A 27,716-nucleotide genomic window follows, 5' to 3' on the forward strand; every position below is an offset into this window, starting at 1 on the left:
TGTACTTTCTATTTTGGTCAGTGTCTAAAATCTGAGAGATCACTGCTCTTTCAAGTCACAATTTGTTTGTCACTGGTTTATAGGTGCACAAAACAGATGTTCTCTGAAGACAGGGTTTAGCTCCTACTCTCTGTTCACGAACGTGCCTGGTACAGTGTTAAGCACAGTAGAAGTTCAACAGTTGTTCACTGACTTATTATATTCAATAGATTGGTGTGTCTGAGTGGCTCAGTGAGTTAAATATCCAACTCTTCCTTTTGGCTTAGGTTATGACCTCACTGTCGTGAGATCCAGCCCTGTGTCATGCTCTGCACTGGGTTTGGAGCCTGCCTAAGATTCTCTCTCTCCCTCTCTCTCTCTCTCTCTCTCTGTTTCTCTCTCCCTCCCTCCCTCTGTTCCCCTCCCCACTCATGTTCTCTCTCTCTTAAAATCAATCAATCAATCAATCAATCAATTAAAGAAAAGCTAGATCATCATTTTTGAGAATAACACATGCCTCAAGGCACATAGGCTAAGAGGGATCCTTGTAGCTCACTCCCCAGGCAGAAATACATTGCCCAAGCCAAAGGTATGGCAACCATAGGGCACAAAGTCCAGGCTGGTCTGGGTTGATACAAGATCTAGTGGGTTAGTTTCCCAGTCTTTGCTCACACCTGAGTTGTCTTCATCAGATGTTGCTAGTAGAACCTTGAAGAAGAGAGGGAAACTCACTGTTTTCTCTAGGGAATGGAGTGTTCCTTGAATTTGACCACTTAGAAGCAAAATCTCAACACTAGGGGTGAGTTTGATTTCCAAGTCAGTCGTTCCTGACCGTGGCTATTATCACAGTCACGGAGTTGCTTTCAAAAATACTGATGCCTGGGCTCAAACTACCACAGATAATGATTTGTAGCTGAGGAGTGGGGCTCAGCCATGTGCATTAAAAAAAAATCTCCCCAGGGAATTCTTATGAATATCCAGGGTTGGAAACCATTATTTTAGATGTAACAATATGGGGTATATGTACGTTTCAGTTCCTTTCTGTCTTAGGAATCTATGATTTGGCTGAATAATCAAGTACTATGTCAAAGAAGGTACTTCTGAGTTAGAAAAACATGACTTGGTGGATGGAGAAAGAATATGTTCTGTAGCCCATATCATTAATTTTGATCCTCTGACATAGCAGACCATAATACAGCTATATATTTAAGCTACTCTCCTTCTAAAAGTTAAAGGAAATAGACCTGCTGGCTGACATTGACCTTATGGATTCTGAATGGTCACAGTTTGCAAAACCTATTGCCTCCCATCTCAGAGTCAAGAAGTATTTTTAAATCCAATTAGGAACAACTTATTCAATCTCTTCAAGTAGCTTCAAATAGGAAATTTGTCAACAAGGGCAAATTGAAAGGAGTCCACTTAAAGGAAATTGACATATTTATAATGAGGGAAGGAGAAATCATCACTTTCTGAAAATAGCGAACTCCATAGTTTGCCTATATAATTCCTGGAAGCTTTGTTCCTTCCACCTGTGTTCCCTTCCATTTTCCTATTCAGATACTACGTTTGAGTGGCCTGTACAATGTCAGATCACATCTCTAGTCCACTCACTCACACAAAGTTACACGGAAATATTTGGATCTTCCACTGACAGCCTTTATGCATTCTGCCACTACCTTTAGTGTGTTTCCAATTTAAAGCATCACCAAAGGAGAAGTTTTCGTTTTGAAATAGGTGCGATCATTCTTAGAAATAGGAGAAGGTGTTTGTTTTGGAACTTAATGGACTCCATGGCCGGACTTGGAAGTAGACAGCCAGTGACACTCTTGGGAGTGTCTTTTATAGACCACTCTTACCCAATCAATGGAGCTTTAGTGCCTTGGTGTCTGTTGATTTAAGGTAGCCTCGTAGGAGGGAAAAGATGTATTTGCTACTTCAAAATAAAGCCCCATGGATCTGAAACTCGGCAGAAGATATTTATTCCTTTGGATTAATTTGTTGCTAAATGTTAGGCAGTTAACTTATTCACGGTCATTTACACCATAGCGTGAGCTGGTTCATTAGCCACTTTCTGCTGTGACTGCCGGCTGATGTTTTCATTTGGATCAGGGAGAATAAGACGGATAGTCTCATTTCCGGGATAGAGCAAATTGATGTGAAGACCACTGGCCCCTCAAGGACAGGGCAAGAATTCCACTGTTGGAATTAAAGGGGTCTGTCTGAGCAGTGAAGTGTGGGGAAGCCTGGGGTCAAGGAAATTCTTCCTCCAACAGCTCTAAGACATGATCTGAGACACAAATGCATACACTTAGCTTCTAACTTTCTTCTTTTTTAAAATTTTATTTATTTTGAAAGAGAGAGTGGTGGGGGGTGGGAAGGGCAGAGAGAGGAGAGAGAGAATCCCAAGCAAGCTTCATGCTGTCAGCACAGAGCCCGATGTGGGGCTCAATCCCACTAACTGTGAGATCATGACCTGAGCAGAAACCAAGAGTGGGACACTTAACTGACTGAGCCACCCAGGCACTCGCCTCTGATTTTCTCTACCCCACCTAGTCACCAAGTGGAAAAAGAAAATTTGTGAAATCCTAGAAACCACGCCTGGATTTGGGGGATTCTCTGGGTGACTTTTGAACGTCTTTTTGCCCCCATGCTTGATTTTCCTTTTAACTAGTTCTCAAATGTATAATAGTAATGGAATGGGGAGAGCAACATGTAGAGTGGTTTGTCGTCAGCCTGACCCCTACCTTAGATAGTCCTAGGTAGTAAAACGGGTTTAGACAATAAACTCTTCTGACCAGGGGCTTCCTGAAGTTCTGAGTACCTAGAAGTCAGCTGGAAGAATCTGGGAACCTGGAAGGAGATGATGGACAAGTTCAGAAAAGAGAAGTGGGAACATTGTCTGAAGAATTCTCCTTCACCGTGGTGCCATCAAATTCCCTGTTGCCCAAGCTGATCCCTTGCGGGGGGTTGGGGGGGGGCATCTTAGACTTTTTCTTTGCCTAGTCAGTCAACAAGCACAGTCCAGGCTCCGTGTATATCTTGTCAGTGGCTTCTCTCCTCTCCGGCCCCACAGCATTTCTCCCTCAGACCTTCACTACCTCTCACCTGGGCTGTGGTTGTTTCCTTCCCCCAGCCACCAGTCTCAGCCCCCATAAATCCACAGCCCTCAATATCGCCAGAAAGGTGTTCCAAAAGGGTAACTTTGCTTCCCTAAAACCATTAAGAGATGTTCCCATCACCCCAAGATGGCTCCCCTACTTGTGGGACCTTTGCCACTGGCAGCTCTCAGGATGCTTTTAGAAACTCATGGTGACAGCATTACCTGATATCAAATTCCACAGCACCAAGCGCATTCCCTTCCCAGCTTCCTCTCCATCTTTCTAAGTGAAAAGTTTGCCATATGTGCTTGATGGTTTTCACACTCCTCGAAAACCTACTGATTTCCCTTTTTAGCCAAGAGACAGTAGGCTCAGAGCCTTTGCAGGCGAAAGTATCTAGCAAGGGTTTATGAAAGTAATTTGTTTTTACTTTACTCGTTTCACCATTATGTTTACAGCAAAAGACATGGATTATTATTTACAATAGTAATAGAGTTTTCTTAGATGGCAGGTTTAGTTAAGTTAAAAAGAACGGGTTGGGGCACCTGGGTGGCTCAGTCGGTTGAGCGTCCAACTCCACTCAGGTCACGATCTCGCGGTCTGTGAGTTCGAGCCCCGAGTCGGGCTCTGTGCTGACGGCTCGGAGCCTGGAGCCTGCTTCAGATTCTGTGTCTCCCTCTCTCTCTGACCCTCCCCCGCTCATGCTCTGTCTCTCTCTCTCTGTCAAAAATAAATAAACATTTTTAAAAAATTAAAAATAAAATAAAATAAATACAAAGAATGGTAAATTAAGGAAAACATTAAGAGGTTAAGTGAGAGATATTGCATTATTTAGATCTGGCAAAAATTGTGCAGGTGACACTGGCTGAAGTTTGGAAAACACTGACCCCACGGGACCTAATCCCTGCTGCTTAACGTGCCGCTCAAGGCCACCACTGTCTGTTCCCATCTCACTTTCCAGCTGCCCTGAGTACCAGCGTGTCCTGGCCTCGCTGTCATCCTGTGGGCTGCGTGGAGTCCTGCCCTCCTGTCAGTCGCTGGGCCCTGGCTGGAATGAGTGCACCGGCCACCTTTCCTTACCTGGCAATGACTCCCACTGTTTCTGAGTCTCAGCTCAGTGTTCTGCCCCTCCAAGTAGTTCTCCTCTCCTGCTCTCTGCCCATTCCTGTCCACGGGGATGGCTGGCCTTTCTGGGTTCATTTATTCATCATCTGTTGTAGGGCAGACCCTCTGCCCTTGCCCGGCTGCCAGGAGACATGCAGTCCAGTGGGGCTGAGACCCCCCCCCCTCCCCCCGCCGTAAAGGGAGGAGGTGATTGCGACGTAGTGCAGTAATTACAATGTTTGCAGTAGCTAATATTCACTGAGTGCTTTTTATGGGCCAGACATTCCACTTACATATAGTATCCTAAGTATCGTTCGCCATAATAGTATGACAAAGGAAATACTATTAATATCACCATTTTACAGATGAGGAAGCTGAGGCATTAAGAGATCGAATAACTTTCTCAAGACTACAGAACCACAAACAGAGAGTAACTAGCCATGCCAGGGGGCAGTGGCGAGGGATACATTTTGGCTCTGTGCTCTTGTTCCAGACACATCTAAACATAAATGCACCTGGTTTGTCACCATGTCTAACATTTGGACACAGAGGGACGTGAAGGTGATGAGAGGCCTTGTCTAAAGCAGGACCGAAACTCTTCTTTCTTCTGCCTGGTCCCTGGGAGGAAGCCTCTACTGTACTTGCGGGGGACCTAACAGGGCAGGGCACAAAGTAGTGTCCAAGAGGATACCTTAGGGGTCCTGATGTTAGAAGCACATTACATTTCCCTCAGATTCTTTAACGACTCTGTTAACTCTCCTGCAGTCCCAAAGCTCAAGGCTTTAAAATAGCAGCGTGTTGGGACCCGTGGGTGGCTCAGTCGGTTGAGCATCGATTTCAGCTCAGGTCATGATCTCACAGCTTGTGGGTTTGAGCCCCACATCGAGCTCTGTGCTGACAGCTCAGAGCCTGGAGCCTGCTTCAGATTTTGTGTCTCCCTCTCTCTCTGTCCCTCCTCCACTTGCACTCTGTCTCTCAAAAATAAATAAACATTAAAACAAATTTTTTTTAATTTAAAATAGCAGTGTGTTTTCATGCACATTATTTCACTTCTGCTCACATCTACCCTGTGAGGTACACTTTCTTAGCCCTATTTTACAGTTAAGAAAATGGAGGTTTGGGCAAGTTGAGCACTTTGTCCAAGGTCACAGAACAGCTTAGTGCTAAGAGCTGGGGTATGAATCTGAACTGTTGGTTACAACTTTATTGTTTTTTTTGATGATACCATATCTACTCTCGTAGTGAATAGTCAGAATTTTGTTGTTTTGGATTCACAGTACCTCTGAAAATGACATGCTAGCTTCCTGGGGATGATTTCTAGTCAAGGATCATTTGGGAGAGAATAGGATCATTAAAAACAAATCCTAGGCTCGTTATCTCCATGAACCACAATTTGGAAAAACATGGGCTCTTTGTGGAATGGTTGTATCCAAACTGGCGTCTCTGCAATCGTTAGTATTGCCCACAGGAGCCAGAAGAGGTTACTTCCTGGCATAGCCCTCTGCTTCATGATCCATCAGGCTAGGGTCTAAGGTTCAGCTCCTTACAGGTTTCTCTTCTGCTTCTCCATTCACATCATCAAGTCCAATCCAGACAGCTGGGTCCCTTGCAGTGTCTAGAGGTCGTGCCACTGTCTTCAGACAGTGATGCAGAAACTGGGCATCCACGGGCAGGAGGCTGCTGGGACAGAATGCTGCCTCCCTGTGGTGCCTGGTAGGACACAGGAGACAGCGTCTCCCTCCATTGCCCCTGCCCACAACCTCACTCTAAAGAAGAGCTTGCATTTTTATTAGGTTGAGGGAACAAATGACCCTCTTTGAACTTGACCCTAGCCGGCTTTGTGTGCACCACATGCCCAAGTGTCAGCCACACTGGATTCCTCCCCATATCCCTGGGAAGTTCGTAACCCTCATGCCACCATAACCTTCACATTTCTTGGCTTAGAATGACCTACTCCATCTTTCTCACATGTGCAACCCCACCCACGTCTGATACTCAAACCAAATAGTCTCTGGGGAAATCCTCACTATGTCCGCCTCTACTCTTCTCTGAAATTCTAGAATTCCTTAGTTCTGACACCACATATCACAGAGGTTACACGCACTTGCTTTAGAGTCAGACAGATCTAGGCTCACAACCCAGTTCTTCCAATTACTGATAATAACATTGGGGAAGTTATTGACTGCTCTGCATCTGTCTTTACTCACTCTAAAACAGGAACGATAGTATCTGCTTCCTCAGGAGGCTGGTTTGAAGCTAAATACGGAATGATACATATATAACATGGTACCACAATGTAGACACAATACCATAACAATTGGTTTTACTTCTCATGCGACAAATAAGGGTTCCCACTCCATACTTCGTAGAGCAGGTACTAGGATACAAGCCATACATTGATTGCAGCCTTCGTTTCCCCAGTGGGTTCCGTCTCTGGGCCAACGAAAGCGAGAGAGTGGGGAAGGGGAGAAACAATGAGGACACGGAAATTGAAAGCAGCACAGGTTTTTTATTTGCCATTGTCCACCCGGTAGGAGGCTGCCGGAGACACAACCAAGCACTTGGGCCCCTCCTTCTTGCAGTCAGTTAAGCCAGAACCTCGTGGGGGGTGGGGGCAGGGGGCGGGGGGGGGGCCGGGGGGGCGCGGGGGCAGGGCGGGGGGGGGGGGGTGCGGGGAGAGATCAGGACAATAGATTCCACCTCAAGGCCTCTGATCCTGTGAAGATCTGAGATGCCTGGCTCTTGCCTCTGCTTCCTGCCAAAAAGTTTGCAACTCTGGCTTTTTCCAGTGGATAGCCATAAAGACTCCTCACCTCGTCTTTAGGAATGCTCTCGAAACCAGCATCTTGGCCTTTCCTTTTCATGGGTCTTGATTTTGATTCCCATGACCCAGCAGTATCACTGGGAAGCATTCTAGTGGAAAAGTTTACTGCTGCCTCTCTCTGTACATAGAAATAAGTAATGCCTACATAGAACTTGGTACTTATTTGGGCTTGGTACTCTTGGCACTTATTTGGGCTTGGTATTCTTTTGAACACCTTGCAGACATTAACTCATCTATTTAATTCTCATGATGATCATAGGGAGTAATCTCTAATATCATCCCTGTTTTTACAGGTAAGGAAACTGAGGCACCAAGAGAGTCACTTACCTAAGGTTCCACAACTAGCAAGTGGCAGGAGTGGGATCCAAACCAAAGCCCAATATTGTCACCTCTAAGCCACACCCCCTTAACGGACAGACAGATGGAAAATCAGTTATACAAGTCAGTTGTGCATTATATGCAGATTACATTATATACATCTAAAGAATGATTTAAACTCTTTGAGACTCAGCAGCAGTAACACTTCCCCTTAGAAACTTCTCCATCCTCTCTCCCAAATGGAATGAGGTGCCTCCTTTCTTCTTTCTTTCCTGATTATTCTGGATCCACCTGAATCCTGGCCCTCCAGGAGACTGTAGGCTCTGGAGAACAGACACCTTATTTTACTTATCTTTGCCACCCCGGTGTCTGTCTGACCCAGCAGTATTTGGTCAGTGAAAGAATAAGTGATTGAGGATACGTCTGTCTCCTAAATCTGTGAGAATCAATCGATACTATTCTACTTCTGGAAAGCAGGGCCTGTACTCCATATATTTTAATATTCCCCCAAATGCTTACATCTCATAACAAAGGCTATCTACATGCTAGTTGAAAGAGTGAATGAATAACCAACTCTTTTCTAGAACCCCCCGACAAAGTCTGCCCCTTCCTCTGCTCTCACTCTCTCTTGCCTGATGGTGTAGCCCCCACAGGCTTAATTTGTGTAGCTTATTCATGTTTAAAAATGAAGGTGACACCCTACTATCTTAGAAACACTCTCCACTCCAACTGCTATTTTTAATTTTTTTTCTTTTTTTTATTATTTTTACATTTATTTATTTTTGAGAAACAGAGTGAGACAAAGCGTGAGTGGGGGAGGGGCAGAGAGCGAAGAAGACACAGAATCTGAAGCAGGCTCCAGGCTCTGAGCAAGAGGTCGGCACAGAGCCCGATGCGGGGCTTGAACCCACGAACTGTGAGATCATGACCTGAGCCGAAGTCGGACACTCGACCGACTGAGCCACCCAGGTGCCCCACCAACTGCTATTTTTATTTTTTTTTATTATTATTTTTTTTTCCAACATTTTTTATTTATTTTTGGGACAGAGAGAGACAGAGCATGAACGGGGGAGGGGCAGAGAGAGAGGGAGACACAGAATCAGAAACAGGCTCCAGGCTCCGAGCCATCAGCCCAGAGCCTGACGCGGGGCTCGAACTCACGGACCGCGAGATCGTGACCTGGCTGAAGTCGGACGCTTAACCGACTGCTCCACCCAGGCGCCCCCCAACTGCTATTTTTAAAAGGGGCAAGTGCAGTTGTGGTTACAGCTCTATGCAAGGAGTGGCGGGAGTTTATCATCTGTTGGTGCTGTGGAATATAGCCAACATTTATGGCTCATTTCTCCCTTTCTCTCCCCATGAGCTTTTCTTAGTTTCTGAGCTAGATTATGTCCTGCCATGTTATGAGAAAAACAGCAGTAAATCTGATGGGGACTCTGTGTCCGGGAAGACTGGAAAAGTCAGCCCCTTCCCCTTCCCCCACCCCCTTTCTTTCTGTTTCTTATTAAAAAACAATGAGTGTGTGCATGTCCTGAGAAGGGTTAACTATCCTCAACGTATCATGTCCAATGTTTTGAAGGCACTGATGAAAGATGAAAAAATAATGCAGTCCCTCTCTCAACCTTTTTCCTGGTCTCTATATTAAGGAGAAGATGCCTAGAAAGACCTCCCCCTACATCCTCTATGCTGAAGTGTAGCTGGTAGGAAGACCATGAGCCAAGGGGGCTGTGGAGTCCTTTGCGAGCGATAACTCGAAACTCTGCTAGACAGTTATGTCCAGCCTCCAAGGTGGCCCATATTAGTCCCTGTCTCCTGGAAGATATACGCTTGTATGGTGCCCTCAACATTCTCCTAGGGTTGGTCTCTGTGACCAGTTGCATTTTATGAGAAAAATAATGACATGTCACTTCTGAGATTAGGTTAGATACCTCCTAGGACATGTATCTGGGTATCATTCCCTCTCGGTCATTCACCCTGGGGATGCCAGCTGTCACATTGTAAGCAGCCCTGTGTGCAGGCCTACGTGGTGAGGAACTGATGCTTCTTGAGGACATCCATGGGAACAAGTTTGGATCTTCTAATCCAACAAAGCCCTGGGATGACTGCGGCCCCAAGCAACGTCTTGACTGCAGCATTAAGACAGACCTCAACCAGAACCACTCATCTGAGATGCTCCCTGAGTCTTGACACTCAGACACCGAGTGAGATCATCAGTGTTTGTTATTTTAAATTGCTAAGGTTTGGGGTAATTTGTTGGGCAGAAATAATTAATTGGTATAGCTTTACAGTTAGATCAGGGAATTGAAATCAAACCACCCGGGATTGGCTTTGCCACTTTCTAGCTGGGTGACCTCTGTGGGTTCCTACCCTTCTGAGCCCCCGGTTTCTCATGTAAAAATGTCAACTTCATTTCATGATTCCTGCCTCATAGAGATAGGATTAAATGGCAAAAAAAAAAAAAAAAAATTCTTACTTAATTTAAAGAAACATCTAATATAAATCTAATTTTTTTTTTTAAAAAAACACACCTTTTATCTACATGTAGTATACAACTAGTTTCTAATGAAAGCGGTTGGAGAAAACATATTTACCAATGAGGATCCAATGAGCAGTACAGATAAGATGGATGAGGGGGGGGTAAAAATGTTGGCTGTCTGGTGGTCCAGAAGGGGCCCATGGCCTGTCTCATTTGCACATTTCATTCAGTTTTATTTTAATTCCAGTACAGTTAGCATACAGTGTTCTATTAGTTTCAGGTGCACAATACGGTAATTCAACAATTCTATACATTATTCAGTGCTCACCGTGGGAAGTGTGCTTCTAATCCCTATCACCTATTTCACCCATCTCCCTCTGCTGACCATCATTTTTTTCTCTATAGTTAAGAGCCCATTTCTTGGCTTCTCTCCCCCCCGCCCCACACTTTTCTTTACTCGTTTGTTTTGTTTCTTAAAGTCCACATATGAGTGACATCGTATGGATCTGTTCTTTCTCTGCCTGACTTATTCCACTAAACATCTTACTCTCTAGCCCCGCCCATGTGGTTGCCAATTGGCATATTAATATAAATCCCCACAGAGAGATTTTTGGCTTGCCGGAAGGACCTGGAAATATTTTGCGTGATGGTTTGTACCTTGGTGGGATGTCCCTCATAGGTAGACTCAAACAGCATCTTCTCCCCTTGGAAGACGTCGCATTATAGATTTTTAAGACTTCCTATTTTCCTGCTACCTCAACAGATCCACAAACAAACAGGCAGGAAGCATTTGACCCACGTGACCAGGTGCACCAGCGTGGTAAGGCTAGTCCCTGCCAAAGCTCCCCCTTTGGCCCTCTCCTGGTTGTGACCAGTGACCACACCAGTGAAATTCCTCACCTCTCTTGCTTGTTGTGCACCACACCCTGACCTCCAGTAAAGGCACTTGCCCAGAGGTCCTCGCTCTCTCTCGGCTCCCCACCTGCTTGGCGGAGCCTGTTCCCTGCCCCCTCCTCCCGTGTGGCCCCGGGGCGGCCCGCCACGCCTCTCTCTTCTATGACTCGTGAGTGTAACAGATCTCTTTCGCTCTCGAACGCCTCTCTGGTGTTATTTTGTGTCTGCACACGACTGATCATCAAACCCTATGTTAAGCAACATAATCATTCTTGACAATAAGATGGTGTATCCTCAGGGAAATGCCTATTAGAGATGAAGAAATGGTTTCCCGTTTTACAGGTAGAAATACTGAAGCTCAGAGCATCGACCCCCTTTGCCACAGGCCCCTGGCTAGACATGCTTGGGATTGGAAACATGTCTTGCTCTCTACCTCCGAGTCTCTCACCTCATCCCCGAGCGGCAGGAACACATCCCAGGGCAGCTGAGACACATCCAATCCCTTCGTGTTGCTCTACTGGAAGGAATGGGACTATGGAGCTGAGCGTAGCACTTGAAGCCCGATACACGTTAAGTAAAATTCAGGCCAGACGTGTTGCCTGGGAATCCTGCCCAGTGCTCGGCTTCTTGCTCTCCACGTGCAAGGCAGTGTATGCGGAGCTCTAGCCGTGACGAACACCCTAAGTCTAACTGACCCTCAGGCGGTCCAGATGCAGTCTTTGGCCAACGTGGGGCCAGCTCCATCATTCCGGGCTCGCTACTGACCTCCTGATGCCTCCCTCTGTGCCGTTGGGGACCCTGCGGGCCTCCTCTGTGATGGCAGAGGAGGCTGCTGAACCCATCCTGGTCCTAGAGCACTGGGGACGCTGCTGACTATCTCCTGTCAGAAGCAGTTGCCTAGAAAGCATGGCTTCCCTATGCAGACAGTGCAGTAGTAGCCCCCACTTTTCTCGAAAGTTCGCGTTATACCACTTCGCTTTTAGAAAAGACCAACGTTAGTACCTGTTTTTTGCCAACAAAAGAAATCTGGAAAGGGTTTTTGCTCTTATGAGAAAAAGGCAGAAAGCGCAAGCAACACTCAGCATTTGTTCGGGAGTGAGCCGAGATGGATGCGGCAGGTACCCCAAGCAGCGGCAGTGGCCCCGCCAGTTCCTTCCCCGGGGCACGACGGCACCTTAGCGTCAGGCCACCATAGCTTTGAACTGCGTCTCTGAGCATCTGTGCTTTCTCTCGATTTATCTCGTGCATCCATTAGCAAGATGTGTCCTCAGGTATCAGAAAAGCCTAAGAGGTTATTTGGGGGGAATCTGGAATGCTCACAAACTGTTCCATATAAATTAATGGCAGTTGTTTCGCTTTGTGCCATTTGGGCTTCTGAAAGGGTTCACAGGTCCCTTCTACTTTTGGATGGCAGGAGAAGCCTGGACTGGGCAGGACTTGCCAGCCGGACACTCCCCCTCCGCATGGCGAATGTTCCCGCATGATTACAGCCCTAATGGGAGCTTGAGCGTCTGCAAAATTAGCAGGCTTTGCAGATGATTCTATCGAGCTGCCGGTTCATGGAAACTTTCTGGGCTATTTTCTCAGGTTTCCTGAACTGGGATTCCAGATAAGAGAAACCATGGGATGGCAAGTAGCTTATGTAGATGACAAAAATGATTTCCTCAGCTCCCTGAGGGTCCCTGGTTTGGTCTGAAAATTAAACTGACAAAGATCGATTAGCAAAAAACATATCCATGTCCTTGAATTTTACATGCACACGAGAAACTTCACAAGAGAATGAAGACCCAAAGGCAACCAGAGCAGAAAGCTTTTATACTTTTTTAGACAACTGGACAATGAACTTGTGAGGAATTGGCAAGACAGAGGTGTTTGGGCCAGGGGTAGTAAATGGTGAAGAAGTAACCAGAAAGAGAAGAGTGAGTTTCACAGGTTTGTGCAGATTTCCCAGCCCTTAATTCTCCATCTCTGATGGTAAGAGTGTCTCCCTCCCTCCAGGTTCAGGTCGGGTACCCTTCACATGGGGGATTTATCTCATGCTTTCAGAGATGAAGGGCGAAGCGTTGGGGGTCACAGTGACCTTTTTGCTCCTGTCATTTTTAAAAAAAGAAAATCCTTTGGCTTAATACTTAATATGCTGAGGTGTCATATTTGGGGGTAGCATGTCCTGAACCTCATAATATACAATAGCATCTTTGGAATGGAGGCCAAGTAAGGTCACTTCTCTTTTTGCTGGACTGAGACACATTCTGCTTCTTCCAAAGGGCCACAGTCATGGAGTGCAAGAGTATGTAGTGAGGCTGGTCTGGCCACCAGGGCAGTGCTTACCAAAGTGTGCTCCTTGGAACCCCAGCATGTCCTACTGTCCTGAGTTATTCCTTCATGGTCTGTACCCTCATTTCTCCAAGGCTTGACCCAGATGTAACCTTCTCAGAGAGATCTTTCCTAACCACGATATCTAAAAATGCAACAATCCACCCAATACTTCCTCTACCTTTCCTTGCTTTCTTTTTCCCCTTAGGACTTACCAGCCTCTAACAAACTAAGTATTTACTTATTTTGTTTACACTAGGATGTGTGGCAATAAATTCTGTTTGTTTCATTTACCCTGTGTCCTCAGAGCCTACAATACAGTCTGGCATCTCATATGTACTCCGTAAATATTTATTGCATTCGTTAATATTGGCAACATTAAAAGAAGAGACTTGTCCCAAAAATAAATAAAAAACGTTGAAAAAAAAAATTAAAAAAAAAAAAAAAAAAAAAAAAAAAAAAGAAGAGACACACACCCTGCTTTGCAATAATGCAGTATCCCTAGTATGTTATAGCATTTTAATATTTGCAAAATCTTTCCTATGCCTTGCCCCCGTATGATCCTCACCTTAGGCTGACAGAGCCAGCACTATTATCCTCATCTTGTGAAAGGTCAGTCTCAGAGTGGTAAAGCCATTTCCATAAATTCACACAGCCGAGAAGTGCCATAGCCCCACCTTGAACCAGGCATCCCACTACAATGTGTTTGATTCTTTAGTGCTGTCTTCTTACTGATGTGGCTACTGATTTAGGGGCGACTTAGAGACGAATTCTGAAAACCAAAGGCTTTGATGTTCTCTCAAAGCCCAAACCTTATTCTTTTTCCCCTTGTTTTGGAAGAACAATACGTTCATCAAACGCCAGCTGTTCGAGTAGGATCAAGGATCAGAAACGTGTAAGAAGCAAATTCTTGTGAAGCAGTTTCACATTTTGGAAAGCATCCAGGTGAAAGCTGGGGTAGCTTCAGGCTACATGGTGGCTTGGGGGTTCCCTCCTCCCCTACCTCATTAGGTTCACATCTTTCTCAGCGCAAGACTGTGGAATGGAATGAGGCAGAGTACCACCGGATGGGGCTCCAGGTGAAATGTCCAGGCCTGTGCCTTCAGAGAATCAAGTGGAAGACTGAATGCATGCAGGGACCTCCAGGAGGATTTTTGTTAATTGGCCAAGGAAGTGCACTGGCCCCAGACAGACATGGGTTCTGATCTCAGCCTTGTCACTTGCCACCTTTGTGACCTTCGGCAGGTTGACTAACCTCTCTGAGCCTAGGTTCCTTGTGTGAAAATGTGACCAGGCTGCCTGACCTGGTGCTCTACTAACCAGTCATGTGTCCTTGGGCAAATATGTCCTCATAATTGTTGAAATTTGAAGTGGGATTCATGAGCAAACGGCTAAGAATTATTGAGACATCTTTGGTGCAAAAGGGTGATTTTATTAAAGCACAGGGGCAGCACCCGTGGGCAGGAAGAGCTGTATTGGGTTGTGAGGAGCGACTGATTATATACTTTTAAGTTTGTGGAGGGGGGAAAGGTATAGACAACGTAGGTATCCAAGGAATTTCTGGATGCCAAAAACCAGAGTCTCACAGGACCCTGAGGATTTAGCTATTGTCAAGATGAGGTTGCTTTTAGTTTTTAAGGAAATGTAAACATTAAGGCATTAAGGCAGCCATAAACTTCTTGATGAGTGTTCCACACTACAGGTCTCTGGCCTCTATCAGTGGGCTGCAGGCTCTAAGGGAATTTAATTTAAACTACGTTTTTCTTGCCTTTGTTTCCCTCATCGTAATCAATGTCTTATGCCTTGCTTTCCTCATCTATAAATGAGGGTGATATTAACACCCAGATCATTATGGTGATGTGAGAATGATATGAGGTAATATGTGGAAAGCACTTAGAAAAATGAATAATCATTACTAGTAGTACATTATGACACTCAGTTGTTTATCAGCATCCGGTGTGTGTTGTCTTGTGCTGGCCTCCCCCAGAAGCAGATCCTCTGGCAAATGTGTATCAGGGAGGTGGTCTTAGGAGGTACTGTAGGGACCCAGGAAGTGGGAGAGGGAAGGAAAGGCAGCTGTCAAAGTGCGTGTTAGTGGTCGGGTCACTGCCATGGGCATTGGAGACTCAAGCCTGTGGGGACCTTGGGGAAATAGGGTGAGACATACCTGAAAGCTGTGTCGCCCTCAGCATGTGGGACTGGCCGCCATCTTTTAGTGGTTGAGGGCTGCTTCAGGAGCATTAATTCTGTGTCAGCCCTGAGTTGAGTCCAGTTTGTAGCAGAGCACTCCTATGGCTGGAAAAGTCCAGCGTTGGGCAGAGCGTGGAAGGAATTTGTGGTGAGCAATCTCCATGAGTGCCGAGGGGGTAAAGAATGTGGATACAAAAGCAAGTGTCAGGCAGAGAACCGGGCTCCCATTAAGTTTTCAATAAAAGCTTCCCTCTACCCTTAACAAGTTTCCTGGCCGAGGTGGATTCCCTTGGAAGACGTGAGAAGAGCTTGAGGGCAAGCAGTTTATCTGGCAGAAGATACCAGAAAGCAAGGACGGGCCAAGTGGGGAAGTGAGGCAGCCAGTAGAGGGCGCTTTCTCAATCAGGGCCCGGCTGTGAAAAACTTGCCCTTCTGGGAACTCTGGAGACAGTGCAGGGCACCTCAGAATTATCTCTGCACAGGGGTTCAAATGCTGGGTGGTGTTTATCTACCAAGCCCCTGTCAGGAGCGGTGTCTGCTTCTCTCTCCAGTGTGAGGAAGCAACGTTGCCAATATGTCTCTTCGCTGTCATATTTCAGTGCCTGGTTACTATTTATTATAGCTCTGGCTTACCGAAGTTAGGAATTAGAGGATAATGATTTTTTTTAAGTTTTATTTATTTATTTTGAAAGAGAGAGCGTGAGCAGGCCCACAAGCGGGGCAGGGACAGAGAGAGGGGGAGAGAGAGAATCCCAAGAAGGCTTTATCCTCAGCTTGAAGCCCAGCTAGGAGCTGGATCCCAGGACCGTGAGATCATGACCTGAGCCAAAATCATAACCTAGTGAGCCCCCTGGGCACCCTGAGGATGATGAATTTGGTCAGTATTTAGCCACATATCTCCAGTTGTTTCAGAAAGTAATTTGAGCAAGTTCTGGAAAAGGGCAGTGCTCTTGGGCCGTACTACCAGAGACTTGTTTTCCAGAGCCTGTCTGCCCCTACACTGACACCTGTGTGACCCACACAGAGTGTTCCCCAGGCTCTCGGGGTGAACAACCTGTCCTCTGTAGGTCTCTCCCACATGTGCTGTTGTAAACATCATCCATGGGGCAAGCACACGTCAGAGACTAGAAGTCCAGTTGCTGATGTCAAACACATTTTCAGGAATGCTTAGAGTTGAGCCTCAACTGAGAAGGACTCCAGTGAGTGAAAACTGGGGCTGACATTTCTGGTGAGCTCAGCATAAAACTGGTGGAAGCAAGATATAGGGGCTGCTCTCAGGCTGGGGCACACTCACTGGGGTGGGCATGGGCAGCTCACAAGGTCAGCTCAACACCGTTATCCTTGGAAACTCGTTGTCATAGGATGGTCCTGGCTCACCTGGCTTGGAGAGAGCTAGGCGTGACGTCGTCTTCTCAGCATTTACTCTTCCTTCTAAAAGGCCAAATAAATCACAAAGATAATAATATTTCCTATTCCTAGATACTCTTTTTCTACCCCTGGACCTTGCGCTCAAGTCACTCCAGTTTGGCGGCAACTTACAAAGAGTCACAGCACATCCCCACCACTGAGGTTTGGCCTGTGCCTTCCTCCACCAGGAATGCCTTATCCCCAGAGAATGTTACACCTTAGTCTACTTCCTAATGGTGGAAATGAAAATGAATGAGTGGACGTGGACTTCACTTGGAAGTCCACTGAGCAGTACCTGCCGACCCCTCCCCGCCACCCAGTCCATCAGCGATCCATGTTGTATCCCATTTCCTCCCTCCTCATCCATAGGGCAGCCTCAGTGGATGACCTGCCCTTTCAAAACCCTCCCTCTTATGGCCACACCCAATACTGGATGGTTCTAAAGGAGAACGTATCCCTCATAACTGCCTCTCAAGACCCTTCCCATCCTTCAGGACCAGTCAAATCCTATCATCTCCCCCAAAGGCTTCCCAAATCCTCCACCAGAATCTCTCTTTGCCTATATTCCCTTTGCATTTTATACATAGCCATCATGACAATCTGCTCTAAATTAAAGATATTAATACGATGTTCTTTCAGCCTAGGTGGTAACATTCAACTGAGTATCCATCCTGATGCTGCTTTGGATGCAGTAGTCACTAAATAAATGTCACTTCCTTTGCATTGAGTTCAAATGAATGACAAAAAGGGTAAAAGCCCAGTTTTACAGCTTGGGGAGACGCTCCCAGCATGATGCTATCCTGATGGTGACAATAATGACGATACCAGTGACATTAACGACTAGAATAATGGTATCGATCAGAACTGCCATTTGCTGAGCACATATAATAATGATGGTATACCGGACAGTCTGCTAAACGCTTCATCCTCACATCAATCCTATGACACAAGACTTATTATCATTCCCATTTTCTAGATGAGGAAGCTGAGGGGGTAGAAAGGTTAAGTAAGTTACTCTAGATCATACAGATAGCAGGGCAAAGTAAGGACTGAAATTCGAGGCCCTTACTCTTAGAAAGCCTTTCTCCAAGGAAGATCACTATGATGGTTACACAGAATACAAAGAAGATCAGGTGTAGGGAGATGGGAATGGAAGAAAAAAAAAGACTCTTGTGAGAGTTCTGGCAAGAGATGAAAAGATGTAAGTGTGAACAAGTACACAATGGAAACAGAAGATGAATTTGAGACATATTTATCGGGTAACACCGACAAGAGTTGATGCCTAGTTGAATGTAGTGAGTGAGACAGAAGTAGCTGAAGATCACGTCAAAGTTTTTGTTCAAGGCAGTTGGATAGCTGTTGATGGCGTCAGCAGGTTTATGGAGAAAGCAAGACTTGGCGAAGGAAAGCAGTTGGACGCCTTAGGGTAGGACGTGTTGGCACTGACGTGCCTGCGAGACATCTGACTTTGTTCCAGTGATAGTAATAGATTAAGGAGCAATTTGAGCGAAACAAGAATTTTGTGTTTGCTCATGTGTGATTTCATCCACGAGAAGCACTCGGCAAATGCAGAAAACCGTACCCAGCTGAACCAAGCCACAAAGGGATCCCCGCCCCCCCCCCCCCCCCCCCACGCCTCACACATCTACCAGCTACCTTGGGCTGAATCGCATGTGTCCGGAGTTACACCTATCCACGTCTAGTGTTACAACTTTCTGAATCATCTCATGACCCTCCTTCTACCACTTCACAGTCACTCACCAAGTGTGATGGTTCCAAAGCATCTTTCTCCAGGCAAACGTCAGGTATTTTTCAATATTTATTGTAGCATTTGTGCTACTGTGTGTGTATTGCTTAACCATTTAACATGTATAAATTGTGACACTGCATGAATTAGGTCGGCATCATTTTCTATGTGTTTTTGAGACATATGTGATGAGGTTTTTGACTATTGTTCTCCTAATTCCATTTTTGCCCGTAAGCCTTGTTATTTTTATTATATAATTTTGCACAATGTTGCAAAACAGGATCCTTAATCAGAGATTGGCAAACTATGGCCCCTGGGCCAAATCTGGACCATTGCTTTTGTGTGTGTGTGTGTGTGTGTGTGTGTGTGTGTGTGTGTGTGTGTATGTATAACATTACTGGAACAGAGCCATGTCAGTTTGTTTATTTACTACCTGTGGCTGCTTTTTCTAAAATTTTTTTAACGTTTATTTATTTTTGAGAGACAGAGCATGATCAGAGGAGGGGCAGAGAGAGAGGGAGACACAATCCGAAGCAGGCTCCAGGCTCTGAGCTGTCAGCACAGAGCCCGATGCAGGGTTCAAACCCACAAACCTCAAGATCATGACCTGAGCTGAAGTTGGATGCTTAATCGACTGAGCCACCCAGGCGCCCCATGGCTGCTTTTGAACTACAGTGGCAGAACTGACTATCTGTGACTGAGACCCACCCCATGGCCCACACAGCCTAATACATTTACTATCTGGCCCTTTAAAAACAAATTCTACTGGTGTCTGCCCTAGCTCAAAAGGAACGTGGAGGGTAGCAATGAAGGGGTCTAACCAAGGTTAGGAGAGTAAAGCGAAGTGTTCCAGTCCAAGGTCAAGGTCAAGATCACTGATTCAATATTGAAACATTTGCAGGAGGATGAAGAAACTCAGAGTGATCAGTACTATACCCACAACAGACAAGCTAAACATGGGGAAAATATTTTTCAAAAAATGTGATATTAAATGCTTCAAAAAAAAAATCAAGATATTCATCATGGGAAAAATGAGTACTTTCTTGGGGTTTCCTAATTTCATATTGTTTATTATTTTAATTTGAATTGCATATGGTTTGTGGCAGCAACCCTTCCATGCTTAGGGCCTCGAAGTTCTTAATTTAAGGAAGAAGTGTGCCTGCAGGACTGACTTGAGAGACAGGTCAACAAAGGGTTGGCAACTTATTATGGATGCCCTTCTTGCCATATTCCCCTTCTCAAACCACCAACTGGCCTTGTTGATGCTGACCTGGCTCTTCCACTTTCCAACAGACCTCTTCAGTGTAAATTCCAGAGCCACCATTTGCTGTTATTTTGGGGAAATCACTTCATCTTTCTCTTCTCCTACTTCTCAGCTACGAATTGAGCAGATATGCTCGTATCTATTTAGTAGATAATCCACAAAATGTTCTTAGAATACTATCTGGTATACATTCAAGCATCAAGAAAAGGTTAGTTATTATTTTCTTTAATGTTTATTTATTTTGAAGGAGAGAGAGAGACAGAGTGTGATTGGGGAGGCGCAGAGAGAGAGACACCCACAGAATCCACAGCAGGCTCCAGGCTCTGAGCTGTCAGCACAGAGCCCAACGCGGAGCTCAGAGTCGCAAACCACAAGATCACGACTTGAGCCGAAGTCAGATGCTTAACCCAATGAGCCATCCAGGCGCCCCCTAGAAAAGGTTAGTTATGGTAAGTGCCTATTTAAATCTCCAATATGCTTTCGCCAAAGAATATTCAGTAAAAACTGAACGGGACAAGTGGGAATGACATCTTTTCCAATTAGTTTTTCCTCTACCAACCTCAGATCTTTGGAACACAACCATACTCTGTGTCCTAATTTGTACAAAGTGTTCCTTCCTTCACTTTTTACGTGAGAATGCAGAGCACTTTTGGAAGTATTTTACTCCGGAAGTGGGGGGACGAGAACTCAACACACATACTGACCAGTGTGGCGGGTTCCAGGCCACACTGCTGTGCTTCATTGAAATCATTATAGCAGGTCCCGTAAGCCAGGTATTGTCCTCCCTTCACGTATGATTAAACCAAGATTTACGATAACTTTTTTAAAAAGCTAGCTCAAGACACATAGTCTATGGCCCTCCTGTGATTCCAAAGATTATTATCCCGAGTCTCTTTGGCTTTACCAATGGTTCTCCCCGGGGGAGGGGTGGGGAGGGCAATTTTGCCCCTAGGACACATTTGGCCTTGTGGGGTCTGGAGGGGGATCAGTGGTGCCACTGACTTCTCTAGTAGGTAGAGGCCGGGATGCTGGTAGACATCCTAAAAGGCACCGAACAACCCCAAATGATCTGTCCCCACATGTAAATAGTGCTAAGATTGAGAACCCTGGACTAGACCATGCTGCTTCGGAGGTATTTTTGTCGGTTTAAGGAAAATAAGTGAAAAGAAAATATATGCAAATGACATTTCTAAAGGACTCGCTGCAGTGGTTTCAGTTGATGATTACTCAACGTTGCTGATAAAATGAATTCCTGTTTTAAATCCTGAAGTTCAACGTTTTAACATCTCTTCTTAACCTCTTCCACTGTTGTCTGAGACTCATTAATATGGCTGTTTGTAAAATGCTTGGAACATTTCAAGGAGAAAAGGAGATGTTTGTTATTCGGCATTGCAAATACCGTGTCCACATTGCCCTACGTTAGCAGAGTTCCCTCCGAAGGGAACTCAAGATGCCAGACATGATTCTCAAGGCCACTATGAATTATGCTGTGCCAGGCAGTGATACTTGGAGAAGTGCTTTGGGGTTGTTTTTTTTTTTTTTAACTGTGATTCATGTCTCTTTTGGACTCTGGCAGACATAAAGCAAATGCTCTTGGTGTCTCATCTAAATCTCCCTCGTGGGATAGGGGCACCCCACTCTCAGCCTCTGTGATTGTTGGCTGGCCAGGGTGCACAGCTGCCCCCAGGGGGCTCATGCCCCACCCTGTTGAGCACTCCAAGGCCCAAGACGGACCGACAAAGGGTTATGAAAATCGGGTCCCCTTGCCTCAGGAGGATCAACTCCTTGGTACACTTCGTATTCCACATCTGCCCAGGGGATCAGACTGAAGCTAAATTCCAGCCAAAAATGACATCCTTGCTTAGATTTCTTCCCCTAATTTGTCTGGCTTCCTATATTGCCCTTCTCCTGAGAGGAGCACCCAATAAATCACTTACACAGAAATACCCACTGGGGCTCTGGGCCTATGGAACATGACCCAAAACACACGGGGTCAGCAAATTCAAATGGTGTTGAGTATTGTAGGTACTTCTCCTATAACATCCTCCTTGCTTTGCTACATTCCTGTTGTTCTTTAGCCCGGGGAGGGGGCGGGGCTAGTCAGAGCTCAGAAACTGATCAGAGAGAGGAAGCCGATTTCTGCCTACCCATCAAAGGACTGTCTCTCCAAACTCCTCCTTCTCCCTGAGGGGAGCATTTGTTTCTTGGCTGGAAACTAGGCTTCAGGGCAATTGCGGTTTTGTCTGGCACCCAGCTCCCATCAAAGTTAGTGGGGAGGGATTCCTACTTCACCATTCCTGTTGAATTCATACATTTAAGATCATCAGCACAAAATAGCCCATGAATCTTTGCATCCCTTAATAAGGCTATCAACGATATCTTATGTGAATAGGTCTTTTTTCTTCCGTGATTCCTGAAGTTCTTGAGAAATAGCTCGACCTATTTATACCAGTCAGTCCACAAAGACAGATTATGGTGACCAAATAGTTAAAATAACAGTTAAGACGGCTTCCTAAGTATAATTTTCCAAGCAGTCCTTGGTGAATGCAGGCTTATTTTTTTCCCCCAGTAATGTTAGGTTTTTAAAAATATATACAGCCATCAAATTAAGGGGAAATGTATGATTTTTCTCTCTATTCTGATCACACATTTCTAGAGGGATAGTTTTTGGCTAAGTAAAGACATACATTCATTTATTCATTTCTCAGATGTTGTCTAATGCCTTCTGTGTGCCAGGTGCTGTTCTAGGCTCTTGAAGATACAAAGAGGAGCAAAACAGACAAAACCTCCTGCCCTCTTGGACCTCACTTGCTAAAGGGGAGACAGAGAGGAAACAGAAGAGACTGAAAAATATACATCGTACAATGGTGTCGGACGTTGGTAAGTGAAAGGAAGAAACATCGATTAGAATAACTCCTCACCTTAGTGAGGAGGATGCTAAGTTAGATAAGATTATGATGTGATGTTTCTCTGATCAGATGACAATTTAGTGGAGACCTGAATGAAGCAAGGGAACGAGACCTATGGATATGTTGGGCGGTGTTTTTCAGGCAGGGAGCAGCTAGTGACAGATCCCTGAGAATGGAACACACCTGGAAGTTTCGAGCAATGGCAAGTGCGCTGGCTAGAGCACCAAGAGTGACCTGTCGAGCGGGTGAGGCAGTGAGGCCACAGGATCTTACCAGAGGCGCTCAACAGTTTGGGTGAGTCAGTTCTTCACAGCCCTCCTGTTATGGGGCAATACGTTTCCTCCGCCCCCCAGGTGCTAAAGGCTAGTAGCTCCCCACTTACTAGGACAAGCCAACATACGTCCCTACTTATTTCCAGTAGCACACTGGGCTATGTGTGGAATTAGTCCCAGTGGAGACTAAGCTTTACGACAAGAAGTGACACCATCAGGTTTGCTTTGTTAAGGTTACCGTGACTGCCGAGCAGAAAGCAGATTGAACAGGTGGAAGGTTGAAGATAAATCATTGAGAACGCTGTTGAAGTAGACCCGGGGAAAGAGAATGGTGGCAGGTCTGGGAGGTATCAGTGGAGGTGGCCCAAAGCCGTTGCTTTTGGGAATATTGTTTGAAAGAGGAGCTGGCAGGATGGGCTGGTGTTGGAAGTAAGATGGGTGAAAGAGGAGAAGTTATGGAAAAGTCGAAGGTTTTCTGTTGTCATTTCTGTTCCCGTTTTGCTTATAAAGAAGTATTAGAAGTAATGTAGCTAGCTATCTTATCTTCTAGTCATTTCTGTGTTTGCATGTGTGTGTGTGTGTGTGTGTGTATGCAAGCCTTATTATTTAATTGATACTTGCACCCCTGGGTTTCTTAGCCTCATCACTACTATGCTGGGGAGCCATTTTGTGCGTTATAGGATGTGTACTAGGATTCCTGTGCTCGATTCACTAGATGTGAGTAATACTTTCTTCCTAGTGTGAAACCAAAAATGTATCCAAACCTTATTCAGTGTCTCTTAGGGGGGCAAAATTACCACCAGTTGAGTACCACTGCTCTAAAAGAGGTAATGAGGCTGTGGTCCTAGCTCTGCCTCTAATTGAGTGACCTTGGGCAAGCCACTAACTGCTCAGGGCTCTGTTTCTTGCTGTGCATTTATCAGAAGTATGAGTACGATGTCTGTTAACCCAAATTGGTAAGTCTATAAATTGGTTAACCAACTCCTTTCTGGGGAATTAACTTCCACTCAATTTGAAATGAACAGTGTCTCAAAAAATCTTATTAATATAAACATAAAATTAGTTTTTCTTCTGGGAGTGAAAAAATGCCCCCAACAATTATAAGACTGATTTTCTCAATCTAGGCCATAATTTGAACAGGCAAAATTTGCTAATAAGCATTCCCAGATTCTGAAATAGCTTCTGCAATTTTCCTATTTGCAAAGTCAATTGGGGACTTAAAACCACAGCTGTCCATGTGTGGTTTTCTGTGGGCCTTATTGGGCAATTTGGTCCAATAAAGTTTAGCTTTCAGTGGACAATGTTGAATTATGGCAGGCACTGCTAGGGATTATTTTGCTACATCACGTCTTCCCCTCCTTTGCCCAATTAGGGCTGTCAGTAAATAAATGAAATTGTTGGAACAGATGGAAAAATTTAGTACGACCTCTTCTAAATGATCTCATACAACCTCCGTGAATTTTGTGAAACTATTTCCCTTAAATAAGTATATGGTTTTTCTTATCCACCCTAAAATTTGGGATTGAGGAGTGTCCATAATCAAACGGATGGCACTCATTTGCACCAACAGGCTGGGATAGGCTCACCTCTTACCTTTAATTGGTATGGAGTTGGGACCAGATCCTAAGCCTCTTTGCCTTAGGTCTTGGGTTTTGCTCACTACACCTACAGTGACTGCCGTTTTGCCAGATATTGAGGGGGGAGGCCAGCATGCCGATATGCAGTGGGCTGTGAAGGTGTGTTTACAAAATCATGGAAAAACCAGAAAGTCAAACCACATGGCTCTCTATTTGTTGTATGTGTTGTGAGAAGGCTAAAATCTCTTCCCCGTGTGCGTCCTCTATTTGGGTGACCTATATGCAGAGTTTCTACTTTATAGAATCTATGGATGCTTTTTATTAAATGAAAAAGATAAATCAATTTTCTATATTTATCCCTGCCTTCTAGCTTCTCTAAGCTTGGCCACCGCCAGAGCCTTTTAAGGAAAGCAGAGTCAGCTAAATATGCCTGCCTCTTTTTGGCTTTTCCTGATTTCTAGATGGCCAGGAATTTCTTTCCAGGCCATATTCAGTGGTCAACGTTCGATGCTAAATGGTGGATTAATTTATGGCATTGATTGCTATAAATTAATCAGCATATGGAAAAAGTGGTCCCCAGAGGGCTGCATCTGGCGACTTGGACAGGGCCAACCCTGGGATGACTTCCATTATTCCAATGACAATAAGGCAATTAAGCTTTAGAAAGACGGCAAGGATGTGGCCCACCATGAGGAAAAAACCAGATTTATGGAGCATTTTGCCTCTGAAGAGCTCTGTTGAGCACGGCTCTACCTGGAAAAATGGTTGAATAAGAAAACAAAATACATTTATAGCCCGAGGCAGATCATGAGCATACCTCTGAGTCCATTTTGTCTATCTACTGGAGGTTCTAAAATTCTCATTGGCAAGAAGAATTACAAAGAAATTATTACTCCTTTTATTCTTTCATTCAATAAATACTTGAATATTTGCTTTCACGGAGTTTAATGCTGGGCAGAAGGGGGAGTAGAAAGGCCAGTAGGATATAGGGCCTTCTCTTAAGGAATTTATGACGTTGTATCGATCAGACTGCCACAGATAGTTCTAACTCTACTACGTATATATGACAAAATAAAAGGCATGCTGTGGCAGAGAGGTGGTCAAGTATTGTGGAATAACAGGACAAAACACAATTGCTTCTAGTTATAGGGGGAGCTGTATGTAATGATATATTAATTAGGATGCTTCAAGGAAAGTAACACAATACTCAATGAAAAGGAGCTTAAACTGACACTGGGGATCTGGTTAAAATGCAGATTCTGATTCAGGTTTTCTGGGCTAGTGCCCAAGATTCTGTGGTTACAACAGAATTCTCTGGTTATAACAGGTTCCAGTTTACATTGAGAGACTTGGTCCACTGACCACCCTTTGAGTAGCAAGAACTTTTAAAACTAGGCTTTGTATTATTTCATATAACAGAAGTTTGGAGACATGTGGTTTCAGGGTGGGTTTAAAAAGCTCAAATGACTTCAATAAAGAACCAGGTTCTTTCCATTCTTCTTCTCCGATCCTTGACATAATGGCTTCTGTCTTCACACTTTTCTCTCATGGTCTCAGGATGGTTGCCACAGTTCTAGGCGTCACACACAGGCATGACAAAGGGCATGATCAGTAGAAGAAGAGGGATATTTCTCCTCTTGTTATTCTTTTTTTATAGGGAAAAAGGCCTTCACTAAAAAATTCCTGGCACCACGCTTCCCCTTAGTTTCCAGTGACTGCAGCCATGTGTGATGTTAATCCTTCACTGCAAAGTCTGCTGGGAAAGCAGGTTTGCAGCTCCCACAGTGAGGTATGGGCTCTGTTGTAAGAATGGTGGGGAGGAAAAGTTGGTTGGGCAGCCAACTGCACTTGTCACAGTGGGGCTGGGGTTCTGTTGGCCATAGAAATCTTGATGGGCTAGGGACACCCCACTGAGTTAGCACGTGGAAGGGGAAATTGGAGTCCATCATATAATGTGTCACTTAGATAGCATTAGATGACTTAACTTAGACCTTAGAATTGTCTCCTTCTAGAGGCACATGTCTCCCCATCCACCCTTCTATTGTCTTGATTCTAAACACTGATATTTCTCACCTTGAATATTGTCCTAGAGTCCTAAATGCTCTCCCTATCCCCACCCCTCTACACCGCCCATCCATCCTGCATACAGCGTCAGACTCCTAGCCTGCAAATGTAACTGTGATATACTTTGTTCAAAACTCTTTAGTGGTTCCTGATAAAATATTAACTCCGTAATACAGTCTTCAAGTTTCGTTATAATTTCCTGTCTGCTACTTGTTTGTCCTGCTTCACCTCCCAACACTACCCACTAAAAGTCAGACTTCAATGCTACAGAGAATAAGAGAATGATTTTGCTGGGACCTATGATTAAATTCTATAGGTATAAAACCATCTGCTTAAGAATTCCTTTCAATATCTCCACAGATCATTGAGAAATGATTACTAGGATTCCCCTGTTATGGAACATGTACATTTTCTAATCCAGCCCCTATGCTAGATGCTTGATTATCATGGCCATCCTCAAATATGCCAGGAGGCTTTAATGGTGAGAACTCCAGGGGCCTTTCATTCACTGAGGGAGGGGGAGTCATTTGGAGTCAAAGTTCTGATTTCCTTAATATTACCCTTAGTTTGCTTTCCTTTCCGTGATTTATTAAATTTTACCCAAGACTTGAGGACTTTCTGGCTTATTTGACTTTTCGGTATGCGTGATTTATTATTATTAATATCTCTGCCCATCCTCTCATTATTTTTATCACTCTCCCAGATGTAAGTCATAGGCTGCTTACTTTCCCTTCCTGTCCTGCACCTCCCCGAAATCAAACACGGAGCCTGTCGTATCTTAGGTGCTTAGAAAATGCTCTTTCCTTTCTCATCCTAAGACATTTATTGAGCACCTTTTGTCTGGTATGGTGCTAGGGAGTTGAAGATCCAACACATGGTCTCAGCCTTTAGATGGTCACACTTGAGTTCACCATGCAAATGCTAGTTTGATTATAGCCATATGGCAGTATGTAGGGAGCATTGGAAATGGGAAGGAAATCGTCCTTAGTGAGTTAGGAAAGGTGATTTGGGGAGGATGTTGGTGAGAGACACCTAAAAGGTAAGGAGAACCTGGGGTTATCCTTTCTGGGAAGTATCCCAGTAAGCAGCACAAGAGTGCAGTGAATTTGGGGGAACCATGAACAGCTAAACTTGGCTAGACCCTAGAAGAAGAGGAAATCACAGAGGGGGAGGCTAGTGAAGTAGGCAGACAGATTATAATGAGACTTATAGGGCTGTGTGATAAAGTTCTGGTTTTATTATGAACCACTGAAGAATTCTAAACAAGGTATGTGACCAAC

At 44.9% G+C, this 27,716-nt stretch overlaps 1 long non-coding RNA gene across 4 annotated transcripts in view; it reads left to right on the top strand.

Moving 5' to 3' along the window:
- LOC132683014 (uncharacterized) overlaps positions 1-26,295 on the top strand; it is a 60,532-nt gene extending 34,237 nt beyond the window's left edge. The window contains exons 4-7 of one of the 4 annotated variants that reach the window (XR_014138148.1): positions 19,877-20,063; positions 22,351-22,494; positions 22,593-22,817; positions 26,030-26,295. This is a non-coding gene — a long non-coding RNA (uncharacterized LOC132683014). Of the gene's footprint in view, positions 1-19,861; positions 20,064-22,350; positions 22,495-22,592; positions 22,818-26,029 lie in introns of all 4 variants that reach the window. The other 3 variants (XR_009611999.3, XR_009612000.3, XR_009612001.3) reach the window with 3 other exon arrangements.
- Positions 26,296-27,716: the final 1,421 nt, after the last annotated feature.

The sequence above is a fragment of the Panthera onca genome, chromosome C2 (genome assembly GCF_046562875.1).
Source record: "Panthera onca isolate mPanOnc1 chromosome C2, mPanOnc1 haplotype 2, whole genome shotgun sequence".
NCBI lineage: Eukaryota > Metazoa > Chordata > Mammalia > Carnivora > Felidae > Panthera > Panthera onca.